The 18,502-nt window shown below is 44.6% G+C and overlaps 1 pseudogene; it reads left to right on the plus strand.

The window, feature by feature from the left end:
- The first annotated feature begins 311 nt into the window (after positions 1–311).
- Positions 312–431, plus strand: LOC135052466 (5S ribosomal RNA; annotated as a pseudogene).
- The last annotated feature ends 18,071 nt before the right edge of the window (positions 432–18,502 follow it).

An 18,502-nucleotide genomic window follows, 5' to 3' on the forward strand; every position in this document is an offset into this window, starting at 1 on the left:
GATTGAGCTGGTGCGCCTGGGAGAGAGAGGAGGAGACCTCGCGAACAAACTCTCAAGAAGGGAGATGTACTGGATCTTCCAGCTCCAGACCCTGCAACCCGTGGGTCTGAATGAGAGCTATGAAATCGCACCCTTTCTATGAGGTGCTGTATTCTTCCGTATTCCTCACTTGCCACACAGCTCCCTCCGCACGTCCCTCCTCACCTCACACTCCTTATGGATATTTGTGTTACATTAAAGTTTGTTAACAAACTAGGTTTTTTGTGTGTTTTATGTGCGATCGGGTCATGGCATTAAGATGTTTACCTCTCAAGTACAGTCAAACCACACTGGTACGCCCAATCTCGTTCGATCTTGGAAGCTAAGCAGTGTTTTGGGCCTGATCAGTACCAGGGAGGGGGACTGCCTGGGAATATCAGGTACTGTAAGGACTGACAAATAACATCGAGCTATCCAGTGACCTAATCAATACCATAAGATGCTATCCAGTTAACTCCAATAACACATAATTATCCAGGTTTTACTTTACTATCACCAGTGCACTATATTGATTTCACAAAATACATGTGGGTCATTACTGTAAATTCCCCTCACTATGTGGCAGCGAATATCTGCAATTACTCCTTTTAAACCATCATATATCCCTAAACTCACATTCACCTGATTGCCACATGCACTCCATGATATATCCTCTCTATCTATATGCACTCTGCCTTAATGCATTGTTTTTTACTATTGGATCTCAGCCTGTTTTAACGTATATTTTTCTATGTCATGTATCTATATATATATATATATATATATGTAAATATTTATCTGTTATGGTTATTTATATTTGTATATATCTATTTATTTGTATATACAATCATATGAACCAGCACATTAGTCTTCACCATTTTCTCTTTGCTTGTTACATGGTCCGGTTTCCATGACTACCGATGGAATATGAAACTATGTCTCCAAGGACTCCTTAAAGATGGCCACTACGTTTTCCTATGTTTCCTATGGGGATTGTCATCAGTAAAATGGCCGCCGCAACTCCTGGCACTAATGGACATGTAGAACATGGGAACCTGGACTAGACCTGTCGTGAACTGTAGAGACTGCAGACGCGAGCGCAATGAGCGGATGACGTCGCCGGCGCACGCGCACTAACGTAACCGGAAGTGGGGCGGAAAAGCCCGGAGTCACGTGACGCGTCCCCTCCGTCACCGGAAGTGTGGCGGAAGTGCCGCAATTTAATACAAAAAGTACATTTCTGGACGTTTATAACACTGTTTCAGCCCAAAAACCACTCGTTTTTTATGTCCTCAACATCATGTTACCCCCTATAGCTTTTATCTATGTACCAATTAAGTGTTCTTGTTGTTCTGTATACCGCATATTTTAATTATACCACATGACTAGCTATGACATCACCAACCCTGAGTCAGTTCATCAGGGGTATAAATAGGCGTAGTACCTCATTCTGTCCGTACCCTTTGAAGAAGTCAGCTGTGACGAAACGCGTTGGACTCCCTGTGGTGACCCCCCTGTGCCTATTTTAAAAGCTAAGTTAGAACTCCTTACTTTTTACTAAGACATTTGCATTCTTAAGATTTTACTAGTAGTTTTATGTTTTAAACCTACTTTTATGTGAGTAATAAACTTGGTTATATCATTATATAGTTTTTTGGCTTTTAAATCAATCTTTTAACAATTGCATTTTAAATCACACCAGTCGCCGGTACCCTTATTCCCCCATTTTTTAAATTTTCCCAGCAGTCCTGTACCAGTACTGCGTTCTTAAGGGTTGGCAGACACCTTGTAGTAAGGTTGCGTGTGTTTTTTAATAAATTTTAGCATTTTTATTCACTTTATACTGAGAACCCACCTCACAAGTGGCGCTGTGTCAATTCCCTTTTCTACATATATATATATATATATTAAACTGGTGGTGATTATTAAACTGGTGGTCAGGTCACTGGTCACACTATCAGCAACTTGCAAGTAGTACTCCTAAGCAGACAATCACAATATATATTATACTGGTGGTCAGTGTGGTCACAATGGCAGTGTGGCACTCTGGCAGCAAAAGTGTGCACTGTACGTTATATGTACTCCTGAGTCCTGCTCTCAGACTCTAACTGCTCCCCACTGTCAGTGTCTCCCCCACAAGTCAGATATACATTATACAGTCACACTATCTATCACTTCAGCAAGTAGTAGTACTCCTCCTAATGCTCCCCAAAATTACTACTGTGTCTCTCTCTACTCTAGTCTCACTCTCTTCTCTATAAACGGAGAGGACGCCAGCCACGTCCTCTCCCTATGAATCTCAATGCACGTGTGAAAATGGCGGCGACGCGCGGCTCCTTATATAGAATCCGAGTCTCGCGAGAATCCGACAGCGGGATGATGACGTTCGGGCGCGCTCGGGTTAACCGAGCAAGGCGGGAAGATACGAGTCGCTCGGCCCCGTGTAAAAAAAAAATGAAGTTCGGGCGGGTTCGGATTCCGAGGAACCGAACCCGCTCATCTCTAGTGTTAATGTTAAGTGGTCTGGTATTGCTCTCTCATTGTTATCTGAAGTAACTGCTACATTAAATAAAGTCTACTGCTCACTCTGACCCTTGGTCCTTGAACACTCAGATATATAGAAAAGTAGAGATGAGCGGGTTCGGTTTTCAGAGAACCGAACCCTACCGGACTTTGCCTTCCAAGTTCGGTTCAGAGCCAGGCTCGGGTTTTCTTGCCTGACTCGGAAACCCGAATGCAGCAAAACGTCATCCTCCCGCTGTCGGATTCTCGCGGGATTTGGATCCCATATAAGGAGCCGCGCGTCGCGGCCATTTTCCCTCCTGTCTCGGAGAGTGTATTGAGAGGACGTGTCCTCAGTGTTCAGTGTCTGTGTGGGGGTGGGAAAGTGGGGTGGCGAGTCTTGTGCTGTGTTGTGCTGCTCAGTCCAGTCCAGTGTAGTCAGTGTATTGTGCTGCATCAGTCCAGCCAGTCACAGTGTTGGTGTCCATCTGATAGTGATGACAAGTCAGAAGGATTTATCTACATGATTCATCAAGTTGGAAAAAACAAGGTCAGTCCAAAAACTGCCATCACTCTAGAATACACTTCTGTTGACTTTTTCATAGATTCCGGTGCTTCTGTAAATGTAATGGATGCTACCAGTTTCAAGAAGCTGCATGGCAGAGTAATTTTGAATCCAACATCTGTGAAAATATTCACCTATGGTAATAAACGACCTCTTCCACGAAAGGGTTCTTTTGACATAATTGCACGCAAAAATGACAAAATGACAAAAGCTGTATTTTAGGTCACTAAGTATGCAAGAGGTAATCTTTTGGGATTGGATACTGCATCAGAGTTGGGTCTTATACAAATTGTGGCACACACTCATGATTCCGCTCATGTCTTACGTGACCCTCCCAATCTCACTCCTGTCCTACATGACCCAAAACCACTACAAAGTGATGTGGATGTTTTACTACGGGAGTATGATCATCTTTTTCATGGCATTGGAAAACTTAAAGACTATCAAGTTCATCTTCACATTGATTACTCAGTTATCCCAATTGCTCAAGAACATCGGCGTATTCCTATCAACATAAGGAAGCAAGTGGAAGAAGAAATTCTGGCCCTTGAAGACTTAGATATAATTGAAAAGGTATCTGGTCTGACACCATGGGTATCCCCTATTGTGGTTGTGCCCAAACCAGGTCAACCAAATGCAGTGAGAATATGTGTTGATCTGCATCGTCCTAATGTTGCCATTAAAACAGAGCGCCATATTACGCTATCTTGACTCAGGTGAATACACATGAAGGATCATATACTCAGACGAAAGCAGGCAGAGTCATTAAACCTCCTACAAGGTTTATTGAGCAGATATGACTTTCATCTTATAGCTCATAATTTGTTGTTCAAAAATCTTGTCCAGTTTAATGTGTATTGTATATTGTGGGTTAATGTTCATGCTCAAATTCAGTCAGCATATTGTTGTATGTTTAATTGGTTGAACGTAAAATCAATTTTATGTGTTTAAAAGAAATATATTAATTTACATATATGTCTGAAAGGAAGGGGGAGATGTAGTATCTCTGAAGATAGTTCATGTGCATTAGCTAGATGAGGTAGTGTACCTTTAAGAATCTGGCTTCACAGATGAACATGTGATCAGGAAGTAGAAGGAAGAAGGAAGTAGAAGGAGAATAAGTAGAAGGAGAGCAGCAGGTGGATTTGATGTCTATCTGTAACCATGCAAGTATTACTTACCCATAAGACATAAAATACATAATCTTCATACTGCATGATTCATTGAAATAAAGAGATGTACTTCAGGACATAACAATCATGACATCACATGTACAGATATGTCCACTATCATTGCAGGTGCGAATAGTCGCACCTGCGATCCATTTGCTGCGACCAGTCGCCCCCGCAATCCATAGAGAATGCATTGTGTGTACACGTCTGCAACTATATGCACCTGCTCGCATGTAGTCTCTGCCACGATGCATACGTACGCATCACAACAACAATGAAGCAGGACCCATCTGTACGCTGGTTGGTCGGCACAGGGCAGAATATCACCATGCTGCGGGCCTGTTCACAGTGGTTTGCGCCTGTGCGACAGCTTCGTACCTATCCATTTATTTGGGAAATTAGCTGCCATTTGCAGCCTTAAGCCTGGTGCAAGAGATCCCCTCTGAAATCAGGTGGATCTCTCTGTACTCTCACCTCTGCATAGGCCGCAATGCCACCTACACCCCCCAGAATCACTATGTGAAAAGGCCCAGTCAGGTGCAAGTGGGGATTCGGATGAAATGCCTTCGTCTCTGAATTGCCCATAGTTTCTCAAAGTTGCTTATACTCAGCTCCAACACATGAGCAGAGAATTACTAAATCCATCCACAAAGCGCATATCTGTACAACTCAGCTCCTGAGTGGTTATATTATACACGTGTATTCTGAGATATTTGCTGCGATCTCTCCATGGCATATCTGAGGCATACTTCATATTTGCAGGTAGCCCCCCCCCAAACAGTTCAGGGAATATCTTGCAAATATTGAATTAAAAATAGTATTTCTCAAGTCCCTTCTAGTTTCACCAGCGACATGAAGATACTTTTTTTAGCCACTAGGTTGGACGTAGCCCCAGAGCTGTTGAAGACTCAGGCCTCCTTGTTCAGGATGAATACTGTAACAATGTTATCGGTCATATAATGCATTTCTGTGACAAGAGAACATTTCTGCATAGCTGAGGTACCTTATCTTATCACTAATATTTGAGACACTGGTTCCTAATGACCTGACATTGTCGTGAATGACAAATCAGACCACAACAATGCTGGTGTTATAATACAGGCCCATTGAAGCAAATTTTGTAATATATAAGCTTTTTCTTCCAAGCCCCTCACCGTCAACATCATACCTCCCAACATTTTAGTTTTAGAGATTGGGACCCTCTCTGCGCGTGAAGGCCCTTCTGCTCCTGTCTCCAACACATAGGACTTAATTCGGATTTGGAAGTAGAGCAACAAAAAAAACAAATAAAGATAGCAACTGTGCACCTGGACAAAACCATCCTGCCCTGTAGGTGGGGCAGATGTAACATGTGCAGAGAGATTTAGATTTGGGTGGGGTGTGTCCAAACTGAAATCTAAATTTCTGTGAAAAAATACAGCTGTCTAACATTTAGCAAAAGCAGCCAGTATTTACCCTGCACAGAATTATTTCCAAATCAGAATTAAGCATCATATTGTCTTATAGGGGATAGAGCTTCTAGTTTTATCACCACATTCATTTGTCGGTCATATGAGTGCCATAGCAGAAATGTTTCTAGGTATCTGGTAACTTCATCTAAAACGAACAATATTATTATTTACTTTACCCCATGTAACAGAGTTCTACCACACAGATCAGGTCTGAAATTGTTTTTTCAAAACAATCCGCAAGTAATGGAAGAAGAGTAAAGAGCTGGTACCTGGGGGCTAGTCACCTGACAGTCACAGCATGGAGAGCACAATCTAGCTACTTCAATGGAAACACTAGGCCACAGAAAGTGTGGGTTATCTTTCACTAAGTGGCCAGACCAGTGTAGGCATATGTTTAGTCAAGGATCGGAACTACTGCTTGCTGAAGGATCTCTGCCATTTATTTGTGTTGTACTTGCAGTGCATGACTTCTACCGATCCCTCAAGTCACTCTTGTAGATTGTCTTCAAGCATGGTCTGGAGCTGTTGTTTCAGGTTCTAACACTACAGTTTCATTTAGTACCTGTGGCAAAACACAGAAAAAAGGCTTTATACACAGGAACAGCAGTTCAGGCTTTGCAGTGAGGAGAACTTACTGTATAACAGACATAGGGATCTATTCATGAAGCAGTGAAAAGTGTGGAGAAGTGAGCAGGTGGAGAAGTTGCCTATGGCAACCAATCAGTGTTGAGGTAATATTTAAAAAATTCCTTCTATAAAATTATACATAAAGCTGATTGGTTGCCATGGGCAACTGGCTTACTTATCCAAGCTTTTCACTGCTTCATGAATAGACCCCATATTTCCTCTGCACTAGCCATCTATATACAGTACCAAAACTAATGAGTTGATGTATAAAGCAGTGAAAAGAATGGAGAAGGGGACCAGTGGAGAAGTTGCCCATAGTAACCAAACAGTATGTACATATCATTTTATAAAACGTACTTGATAAATGCAACCTCAAAGCGGCAACTTCTCCACTGGTCCACTTCTCCACATACGACCTGAAACCCAGGTGGTCAACCCCATACACACATGTGGAAGTCTTACACTTGGCCACATTTACCCACTAGAGCTTCATGAAGTTCATGTGAGCCCTTCTTCGCTGTTTCCAGGAGTTTTCACCTGGGAGAAGTAAAGGTTGGTGAGAAAAAGGAAAGATCTCTCCAAGGATATCAAGAGAAATTGGGCAAAAATGTCAGCCCAGTATCTACCTATCATTAGACAAGCCAGGCAGTTGGATAAGAACATGCATTTCCACGTACACACTCAATTCCTGTCACAAGCGAGCGGCTTGTTTCCGATGCGAGTTCCGGTTGTTGTACTGGGACATCACATCTTCCGGCCGCAATGGGTCCTGCACATGCCCAAAGAACAAATAATCGGTACTTTGTGCATCCTGTAGCAATAGCGATGGGATCTGAATCACCCCCATTGTAACTAGGAAAGGAACATGTGCTTAAATATTCTCACCATTGAACCTCAGAGGTAAACATATATCACATATATTAAAATTATACAAAGAGGACATGTACTGAAACTGGAGGGAGGTAGGTTCAGGGGAAATTTGAGGAAAGAAAAACAAGGGGGAATCAGAGGTCGATGCACTGGTATAGTCACTACACACATAAGTGGCTATTAATAAGTCTAATGTTACCGGAATAATTAATAGTGTATGCAAATACAATTATCCATTAATATCACTATCATAACGGTTCAGTTGAACCTATCTCTGTATATAAAAGCCCGGTGTTGCTCCCAAGAGTTTGATTAGCATAGAGAACAAAGAAAAGGAAGAAAACTCTTTTGTTTGGGGCCCCCTTGTCAGTTAATTCTGTTAAAATATAGATTTTATATGTTGACTCACAAATTGACAAAACATAGATAAAACATTTTTATAATAAAAAGCCAACAGCCTGTGGTTCTATATCTCAAATCTCACCAACTGTGCCAATTATTGGTTATTCAGCTATCATCATCCTTCCACAGCAATATTATGTTTTTTTTTTGCAACGGTTGAACATATTACCATACATGTATTTTTAATTTATACTGCTCTATTATCAAACTTCATGCTTCTATTATGCTTATATTCCTTTCATTGGTATTTTTTACAAAAAATACCCCAATGATGTTGTGAAGAGACATCGCAGGGACAGAGCTTGACCGCAAGCTCTGTCTCTACATGTGATAATTGATACATCCATGCAATGTACTCAATTATCGCAATGCGAGTTTGTCAAGTTTATCACCTGTCATCCGCATCATTAGATGTGGATGGTGATAAATAGATCTCTTAGTTGAGTTCATTGTGGTTTCATTATTCTGTGTGTTTGAATATCTACAGTGTATAACATTTGTATCACTCAGTCCATTGCTCTCAGCTGTAATATTTTCCCAATGGTTGCCACAGTAAATGTGGTCAACTTTAGGAATATTTACTGTAGCCTTATGTATTCAGCGGAAATCTTAGTACACAATCTGAGGTGTTGTACAGTCCTTCTGAGATATCTGGAATCAGTGCCAAAAGTGTAGATACTAACAGCTTCCGGTTAGATCCCAATTAAGCATGCATGGTTTCAATGGAGCTGCAGGCTTGAGATGTAATAAACTAATATATAATACCACATTCAGTATGACATGCCGGCAGATGTTATCCCGACGGTCAGAAGACCTATGCTGGGATCCCGATGGTTGCAATGCCGACAGGAGTGAGTTGGGGCTGTTCATCCCTGTCACCTATCCCATAGCCCTAACCCTCCCTTCCTGCAGCCTAACCCTAACCTCCCCCTATAGTGCCTGACCCTAACCTCCCTGGGGTGTTGCCTATACCTAACACCCCCACCCGCTGCCTAAACCTAACCCTCCCTCCCCTGCAGCCTAACCATAACCCTCCCTGTGGGTGCCTAACCCTAACCCCTCATCCCCACAGCCTAACCCTCACCTCCTCAAGTCCTAAATCTAATCCTTAACTAGGTTGGGATTCTGTCTGTCAGGATTCTGTCGACGGCCTCCTGACCATTTCAGAATTCCGGTCCCAGTATTGTGACGGGTGTCGGGATTCCAGCGTCGGGTAAATTAACCACATCCCATAATACCAATAACAGAGGTCCTTCCTAATCCTGAGGTGTTTCAGTGTTCCCAGCAACTTTTTCAATGGTTGAAAGAGAAGGTAAACTTTGCACCTTGGCTAAACCATGTGGCCCTGCATGTGGGTCAGATTAAAGAGGGGTATGTCCAAACTCAAATCTAAGTTTCAGTGTAAAGTAAAGCTGCCCAGCCATTTTTGGGCTGCATGCAAAAGAAGCCAGTATTTACTCTGCGTGCAAAAAGAAAAAAACGATTTGCACCCCTTGCATTGCAACGTGCTGTGCAAAGTGATTTGCTGTTTTTGCTTTGCTCCCAAAGTAAAATCAGCCCCTTCTGTTGTATTTAATTTGAAATTAGTGTAGACAGCTTCTATCTTGTCTATGGGGGTCATTCCGAGTTGATCGCACGGTGCAACTTTTTGCAGCCCGTGCGATCAGATAGTCCCCGCCTATAGGGAGTGTTTTTTTTAGCACAGCAAGTGTGCGAAAGCATGTGCAGGGGAGCTGGGCTAAAAAGTTTTGTGCAGTTTCTGAGTAGCTCTGTACTTACTCAGCCGCTGCGATCTCTTCAGCCTGTCCGGTCCCAGAATTGGCGTCAGACACTCGCCCTGCAAATGCCTGGACACGCTTGCGTTTTAGTCACCACTCCCAGAAAACGGTCAGTTGCCACCCTGATCCACCTCCCTGCTGTCAGTCTTCTTGCTGTGACCGCGTCCTTCATTGTTCTTGTCGCTGCTCGCCGGGCAACGACTCGCCTGTGCACTGCCTCCCTCGCGCCTGCGCAGTTCAGACCTGTTCGCACAGCTGTGAAAAAAAGCAGCGTGCGAACGGGTTGAAATGACCTCCTATGTGCCTAGAACATTTACACACAACAAAGGATGCCTCCTTGTTACCCGTAAAATCATGTGTTTAAAATATATGTAGGATGAATCTTTGTTCTCTCACCATTAATAATTAGAGATGAGCGGGTTCGGTTTCTCTGAAACCGAACCCGCACGAACTTCATGTTTTTTTCACGGGTCCGAGCAGACTCGGATCCTCCCGCCTTGCTCGGTTAACCCGAGCGCGCCCGAACGTCATCATGACGCTGTCGGATTCTCGCGAGACTCGGATTCTATATAAGGAGCCGCGCGTCGCCGCCATTTTCACACGTGCATTGAGATTGATAGGGAGAGGACGTGGCTGGCGTCCTCTCCATTAGAAATTAGATTAGAAGAGAGAGAGAGATTGTGCAGAGTCAGACAGAGTTTACCACAGTGACCAGTGCAGTTGTTGTTAGTTAACTTTTATTTATTTTAATATATATCCGTTCTCTGCTATATCCGTTCTCTGCCTGAAAAAAAACGATACACAGCAGCAGCCAGTCACACAGTGTGACTCAGTCTGTGTGCACTCAGCTCAGCCCAGTGTGCTGCACATCAATGTATAAAAGGCAAAGCTTATAATAATTGTGGGGGAGACTGGGGAGCACTGCAGGTTGTTATAGCAGGAGCCCCCAGGAGTACATAATATTATATTAATTTAAAATTAAACAGTGCACACTTTTGCTGCAGGAGTGCCACTGCCAGTGTGACTAGTGGTGACCACAGTGCCTGACCACCAGTATAGTAGTATATTCATTGTTGTATGTATTGTATACTATCTCTTTATCAACCAGTCTATATTAGCAGCAGACACAGTACAGTGCGGTAGTTCACGGCTGTGGCTACCTCTGTGTCGGCAGTCGGAACTCGGCAGGCAGTCCGTCCATCCATAATTGTATTACAATATATACCACCTAACCGTGGTATTTTTTTTTCTTTCTTTATACCGTCATAGTGTCATACTAGTTGTTACGAGTATACTACTATCTCTTTATCAACCAGTGTACAGTGCGGTAGTTCACGGCTGTGGCTACCTCTGTGTCGGCAGTCGGCAGGCAGTCCGTCCATCCATAATTGTATTATTATTATAATATATACCACCTAACCGTGGTTTTTTTTCCATTCTTTATACCGTCGTCATAGTGTCATACTAGTTGTTACGAGTATACTACTATCTCTTTATCAACCAGTGTACAGTGCGGTAGTTCACGGCTGTGGCTACCTCTGTGTCGGCAGTCGGCAGGCAGTCCGTCCATCCATAATTGTATTATTATTATAATATATACCACCTAACCGTGGTTTTTTTTCCATTCTTTATACCGTCGTCATAGTGTCATACTAGTTGTTACGAGTATACTACTATCTCTTTATCAACCAGTGTACAGTGCGGTAGTTCACGGCTGTGGCTACCTCTGTGTCGGCAGTCGGCAGGCAGTCCGTCCATCCATAATTGTATTATTATTATAATATATACCACCTAACCGTGGTTTTTTTTCCATTCTTTATACCGTCGTCATAGTGTCATACTAGTTGTTACGAGTATACTACTATCTCTTTATCAACCAGTGTACAGTGCGGTAGTTCACGGCTGTGGCTACCTCTGTGTCGGCAGTCGGCAGGCAGTCCGTCCATCCATAATTGTATTATTATTATAATATATACCACCTAACCGTGGTTTTTTTTCCATTCTTTATACCGTCGTCATAGTGTCATACTAGTTGTTACGAGTATACTACTATCTCTTTATCAACCAGTGTACAGTGCGGTAGTTCACGGCTGTGGCTACCTCTGTGTCGGCAGTCGGCAGGCAGTCCGTCCATCCATAATTGTATTATTATTATAATATATACCACCTAACCGTGGTTTTTTTTCCATTCTTTATACCGTCGTCATAGTGTCATACTAGTTGTTACGAGTATACTACTATCTCTTTATCAACCAGTGTACAGTGCGGTAGTTCACGGCTGTGGCTACCTCTGTGTCGGCAGTCGGCAGGCAGTCCGTCCATCCATAATTGTATTATTATTATAATATATACCACCTAACCGTGGTTTTTTTTTCATTCTTTATACCGTCGTCATAGTGTCATACTAGTTGTTACGAGTATACTACTATCTCTTTATCAACCAGTGTACAGTGCGGTAGTTCACGGCTGTGGCTACCTCTGTGTCGGCAGTCGGCAGGCAGTCCGTCCATCCATAATTGTATTATTATTATAATATATACCACCTAACCGTGGTTTTTTTTCCATTCTTTATACCGTCGTCATAGTGTCATACTAGTTGTTACGAGTATACTACTATCTCTTTATCAACCAGTGTACAGTGCGGTAGTTCACGGCTGTGGCTACCTCTGTGTCGGCAGTCGGCAGGCAGTCCGTCCATCCATAATTGTATTATTATTATAATATATACCACCTAACCGTGGTTTTTTTTCCATTCTTTATACCGTCGTCATAGTGTCATACTAGTTGTTACGAGTATACTACTATCTCTTTATCAACCAGTGTACAGTGCGGTAGTTCACGGCTGTGGCTACCTCTGTGTCGGCAGTCGGCAGGCAGTCCGTCCATCCATAATTGTATTATTATTATAATATATACCACCTAACCGTGGTTTTTTTTCCATTCTTTATACCGTCGTCATAGTGTCATACTAGTTGTTACGAGTATACTACTATCTCTTTATCAACCAGTGTACAGTGCGGTAGTTCACGGCTGTGGCTACCTCTGTGTCGGCAGTCGGCAGGCAGTCCGTCCATCCATAATTGTATTATTATTATAATATATACCACCTAACCGTGGTTTTTTTATACCACCTAACCGTGGCAGTCCGTCCATAATTGTATACTAGTAAACTATCCAATCCATCCATCTCCATTGTTTACCTGAGGTGCCTTTTAGTTCTGCCTATAAAATATGGAGAACAAAAAAGTTGAGGTTCCAAAATTAGGGAAAGATCAAGATCCACTTCCACCTCGTGCTGAAGCTGCTGCCACTAGTCATGGCCGAGACGATGAAATGCCAGCAACGTCGTCTGCCAAGGCCGATGCCCAATGTCATAGTACAGAGCATGTCAAATCCAAAACACCAAATATCAGAAAAAAAAGGACTCCAAAACCTAAAATAAAATTGTCGGAGGAGAAGCGTAAACTTGCCAATATGCCATTTACCACACGGAGTGGCAAGGAACGGCTGAGGCCCTGGCCTATGTTCATGGCTAGTGGTTCAGCTTCACATGAGGATGGAAGCACTCAGCCTCTCGCTAGAAAACTGAAAAGACTCAAGCTGGCAAAAGCACCGCAAAGAACTGTGCGTTCTTTGAAATCCCAAATCCACAAGGAGAGTCCAATTGTGTCGTTTGCGATGCCTGACCTTCCCAACACTGGACGTGAAGAGCATGCGCCTTCCACTATTTGCACGCCCCCTGCAAGTGCTGGAAGGAGCACCCGCAGTCCAGTTCCTGATAGTCAGATTGAAGATGTCAGTGTTGAAGTACACCAGGATGAGGAGGATATGGGTGTTGCTGGCGCTGGGGAGGAAATTGACCAGGAGGATTCTGATGGTGAGGTGGTTTGTTTAAGTCAGGCACCCGGGGAGACACCTGTTGTCCGTGGGAGGAATATGGCCGTTGACATGCCAGGTGAAAATACCAAAAAAATCAGCTCTTCGGTGTGGAGGTATTTCACCAGAAATGCGGACAACAGGTGTCAAGCCGTGTGTTCCCTTTGTCAAGCTGTAATAAGTAGGGGTAAGGACGTTAACCACCTCGGAACATCCTCCCTTATACGTCACCTGCAGCGCATTCATAATAAGTCAGTGACAAGTTCAAAAACTTTGGGTGACAGCGGAAGCAGTCCACTGACCAGTAAATCCCTTCCTCTTGTAACCAAGCTCACGCAAACCACCCCACCAACTCCCTCAGTGTCAATTTCCTCCTTCCCCAGGAATGCCAATAGTCCTGCAGGCCATGTCACTGGCAAGTCTGACGAGTCCTTTCCTGCCTGGGATTCCTCCGATGCATCCTTGCGTGTAACGCCTACTGCTGCTGGCGCTGCTGTTGTTGCCGCTGGGAGTCGATGGTCATCCCAGAGGGGAAGTCGTAAGCCCACTTGTACTACTTCCAGTAAGCAATTGACTGTTCAACAGTCCTTTGCGAGGAAGATGAAATATCACAGCAGTCATCCTACTGCAAAGCGGATAACTGAGTCCTTGACAACTATGTTGGTGTTAGACGTGCGTCCGGTATCCGCCGTTAGTTCACAGGGAACTAGACAATTTATTGAGGCAGTGTGCCCCCGTTACCAAATACCATCTAGGTTCCACTTCTCTAGGCAGGCGATACCGAGAATGTACACGGACGTCAGAAAAAGACTCACCAGTGTCCTAAAAAATGCAGTTGTACCCAATGTCCACTTAACCACGGACATGTGGACAAGTGGAGCAGGGCAGGGTCAGGACTATATGACTGTGACAGCCCACTGGGTAGATGTATGGACTCCCGCCGCAAGAACAGCAGCGGCGGCACCAGTAGCAGCATCTCGCAAACGCCAACTCTTTCCTAGGCAGGCTACGCTTTGTATCACCGCTTTCCAGAATACGCACACAGCTGAAAACCTCTTACGGCAACTGAGGAAGATCATCGCGGAATGGCTTACCCCAATTGGACTCTCCTGTGGATTTGTGGCATCGGACAACGCCAGCAATATTGTGTGTGCATTAAATATGGGCAAATTCCAGCACGTCCCATGTTTTGCACATACCTTGAATTTGGTGGTGCAGAATTTTTTAAAAAACGACAGGGGCGTGCAAGAGATGCTGTCGGTGGCCAGAAAAATTGCGGGACACTTTCGGCGTACAGGCACCACGTACAGAAGACTGGAGCACCACCAAAAACTACTGAACCTGCCCTGCCATCATCTGAAGCAAGAAGTGGTAACGAGGTGGAATTCAACCCTCTATATGCTTCAGAGGTTGGAGGAGCAGCAAAAGGCCATTCAAGCCTATACAATTGAGCACGATATAGGAGATGGAATGCACCTGTCTCAAGTGCAGTGGAGAATGATTTCAACGTTGTGCAAGGTTCTGATGCCCTTTGAACTTGCCACACGTGAAGTCAGTTCAGACACTGCCAGCCTGAGTCAGGTCATTCCCCTCATCAGGCTTTTGCAGAAGAAGCTGGAGGCATTGAAGAAGGAGCTAACACGGAGCGATTCCGCTAGGCATGTGGGACTTGTGGATGCAGCCCTTAATTCGCTTAACAAGGATTCACGGGTGGTCAATCTGTTGAAATCAGAGCACTACATTTTGGCCACCGTGCTCGATCCTAGATTTAAAGCCTACCTTGGATCTCTCTTTCCGGCAGACACAGGTCTGCTGGGGTTGAAAGACCTGCTGGTGACAAAATTGTCAAGTCAAGCGGAACGCGACCTGTCAACATCTCCTCCTTCACATTCTCCCGCAACTGGGGGTGCGAGGAAAAGGCTCAGAATTCCGAGCCCACCCGCTGGCGGTGATGCAGGGCAGTCTGGAGCGACTGCTGATGCTGACATCTGGTCCGGACTGAAGGACCTGACAACGATTACGGACATGTCGTCTACTGTCACTGCATATGATTCTCTCAACATTGATAGAATGGTGGAGGATTATATGAGTGACCGCATCCAAGTAGGCACGTCACACAGTCCGTACTTATACTGGCAGGAAAAAGAGGCAATTTGGAGGCCCTTGCACAAACTGGCTTTATTCTACCTAAGTTGCCCTCCCACAAGTGTGTACTCCGAAAGAGTGTTTAGTGCCGCCGCTCACCTTGTCAGCAATCGGCGTACGAGGTTACATCCAGAAAATGTGGAGAAGATGATGTTCATTAAAATGAATTATAATCAATTCCTCCGCGGAGACATTGACCAGCAGCAATTGCCTCCACAAAGTACACAGGGAGCTGAGATGGTGGATTCCAGTGGGGACGAATTGATAATCTGTGAGGAGGGGGATGTACACGGTGATATATCGGAGGGTGAAGATGAGGTGGACATCTTGCCTCTGTAGAGCCAGTTTGTGCAAGGAGAGATTAATTGCTTCTTTTTTGGGGGGGGTCCAAACCAACCCGTCATATCAGTCACAGTCGTGTGGCAGACCCTGTCACTGAAATGATGGGTTGGTTAAAGTGTGCATGTCCTGTTTTGTTTATACAACATAAGGGTGGGTGGGAGGGCCCAAGGATAATTCCATCTTGCACCTCTTTTTTCTTTTCTTTTTCTTTGCATCATGTGCTGATTGGGGAGGGTTTTTTGGAAGGGACATCCTGCGTGACACTGCAGTGCCACTCCTAGATGGGCCCGGTGTTTGTGTCGGCCACTAGGGTCGCTAATCTTACTCACACAGCTACCTCATTGCGCCTCTTTTTTTCTTTGCGTCATGTGCTGTTTGGGGAGGGTTTTTTGGAAGGGACATCCTGCGTGACACTGCAGTGCCACTCCTAGATGTGCCCGGTGTTTGTGTCGGCCACTAGGGTCGCTAATCTTACTCACACAGTCAGCTACCTCATTGCGCCTCTTTTTTTCTTTGCGTCATGTGCTGTTTGGGGAGGGTTTTTTGGAAGGGCCATCCTGCGTGACACTGCAGTGCCACTCCTAGATGGGCCCGGTGTTTGTGTCGGCCACTAGGGTCGCTAATCTTACTCACACAGCTACCTCATTGCGCCTCTTTTTTTCTTTGCGTCATGTGCTGTTTGGGGAGGGTTTTTTGGAAGGGCCATCCTGCGTGACACTGCAGTGCCACTCCTAGATGGGCCCGGTGTTTGTGTCGGCCACTAGGGTCGCTAATCTTACTCACACAGCTACCTCATTGCGCCTCTTTTTTTCTTTGCGTCATGTGCTGTTTGGGGAGGGTTTTTTGGAAGGGACATCCTGCGTGACACTGCAGTGCCACTCCTAGATGGGCCCGGTGTTTGTGTCGGCCACTAGGGTCGCTTATCTTACTCACACAGCGACCTCGGTGCAAATTTTAGGACTAAAAATAATATTGTGAGGTGTGATGTGTTCAGAATAGGCTGAAAATGAGTGTAAATTATGTTTTTTGAGGTTAATAATACTTTGGGATCAAAATTACCCCCAAATTCTATGATTTAAGCTGTTTTTTAGGGTTTTTTGAAAAAAACACCCGAATCCAAAACACACCCGAATCCGACAAAAATAATTCGGTGAGGTTTTGCCAAAACGCGTTCGAACCCAAAACACGGCCGCGGAACCGAACCCAAAACCAAAACACAAAACCCGAAAAATTTCAGGCGCTCATCTCTATTAATAATACTTATTGCGTTAACAACATACATTTATTTCTGCTAGTGGACAGCAATTTAAGGCAGCAAACTAGGTATTGTCCCTCATTCCCGCAGCACTCCACAGGGACATTTCCTGAGTACAATGAGCAGCATAGAAATTCCATGTCAGGGACCCTGCAGCTAGATACCAGCCATCTAACGCCAAGCAATCAGAAGGAACAGCCCAACATGTCATCTCCAGTTGGCAGTAGAAAAAGAGCGCTGGCTCTCTGGGGACGTTTTCTTTTACATCTTCATTTTAATTTGTTTACTATTTCAAAAGTCAGCCAATTCCCTCCCAGCCATGCGCCCCCGGGAGCTTAATGTTCCCTCGCTGCAGCAAGAACACATTACACTGACCGTTTGTAAACTATTGGTATTAAAGATTTTAGTACAGAAACATGTTTGTGAAACTCAACTAATGGCAATGGGGCTAATTGCACTACCCCTACTCCCATAGACGTTTCTATAATGGGTGCAGTGTGTGCAGTGCACACGGGCCCCTACGTCCCACACTGCACCCATATAGTATATTTACCCCTCCGGAGTCCAGCGGCGGTGGCCCTGCAGCGCGGGCACAAATCACTTGGAAAATGGCTGCCGCACCCATTTTCGAGTGATTTGCGCTTGCGCACAGATGTCCCGGGAACAAGGTACGGACGCCATGTTCCCGAAGACTTGCCCATGCGCAGTAGACTCTGGCATTATCCCAGACTCTACTAGCTGCCGGAGAGGAGGGGGCCCACAACAGAAGTTGCACGTGGGTCCCCTCCTCTCTTAAAACACCACTGCGTGCATCTTTTTGTGAAAAGACACAACCTGCCTACTTCTGTGATCCGCTGGCTGCGTCTGAAAATACCACACTGTATCAACATCACGACCATCGGACAGGACTTTCCCATCTGAGAAACCCTAAGGTTACTCAGAATGGCCACCACATCTCCGTTGCCAAGGCCTGCAGATCTGCGTCAGAAGATGCAGTAATTGGCCTCAGCACTCCCACAAAATGGAGGTGACATGCCACCTTTCTGTGCAACAGTCATGCCAATCGGGCTGTGGCTTCATATGCAAATGCAGGGGGGGGGGGGGGTTCTGGTTGCCCAGAAACCTCCCTCCTTTTGGCCAACAGCCACAATAGCAATAGTATATAATACTATTACTAGAGCTGCTGCCACAAAATACAGTTTAAGGGACAGAGTGGAGCTGCTGCACCACTTACCCAGTGCAACAGTTCTTCTACCAAGTCTGCTGTATGTGTGGATCTGAGCACTCAATCAGTGCTCCGTACCAGAGAGTAGCTGCCAAGAAGAAGAGACAGGCACCTTACCATGAGGTGGGAGAATGTGTACTTAGAAAGTGCAGTTCTATCTCATACTGGTTCACTTCTATTATGTTTATGTATTATTTATTATGGAATGTTTAAGCTTTTCCTGACCACTTATATTATTTATATTAGTTAAATATGATTGATACAGCCTAAGCTA

This window comes from Pseudophryne corroboree, chromosome 2 (genome assembly GCF_028390025.1).
Source record: "Pseudophryne corroboree isolate aPseCor3 chromosome 2, aPseCor3.hap2, whole genome shotgun sequence".
Lineage (NCBI taxonomy): Eukaryota > Metazoa > Chordata > Amphibia > Anura > Myobatrachidae > Pseudophryne > Pseudophryne corroboree.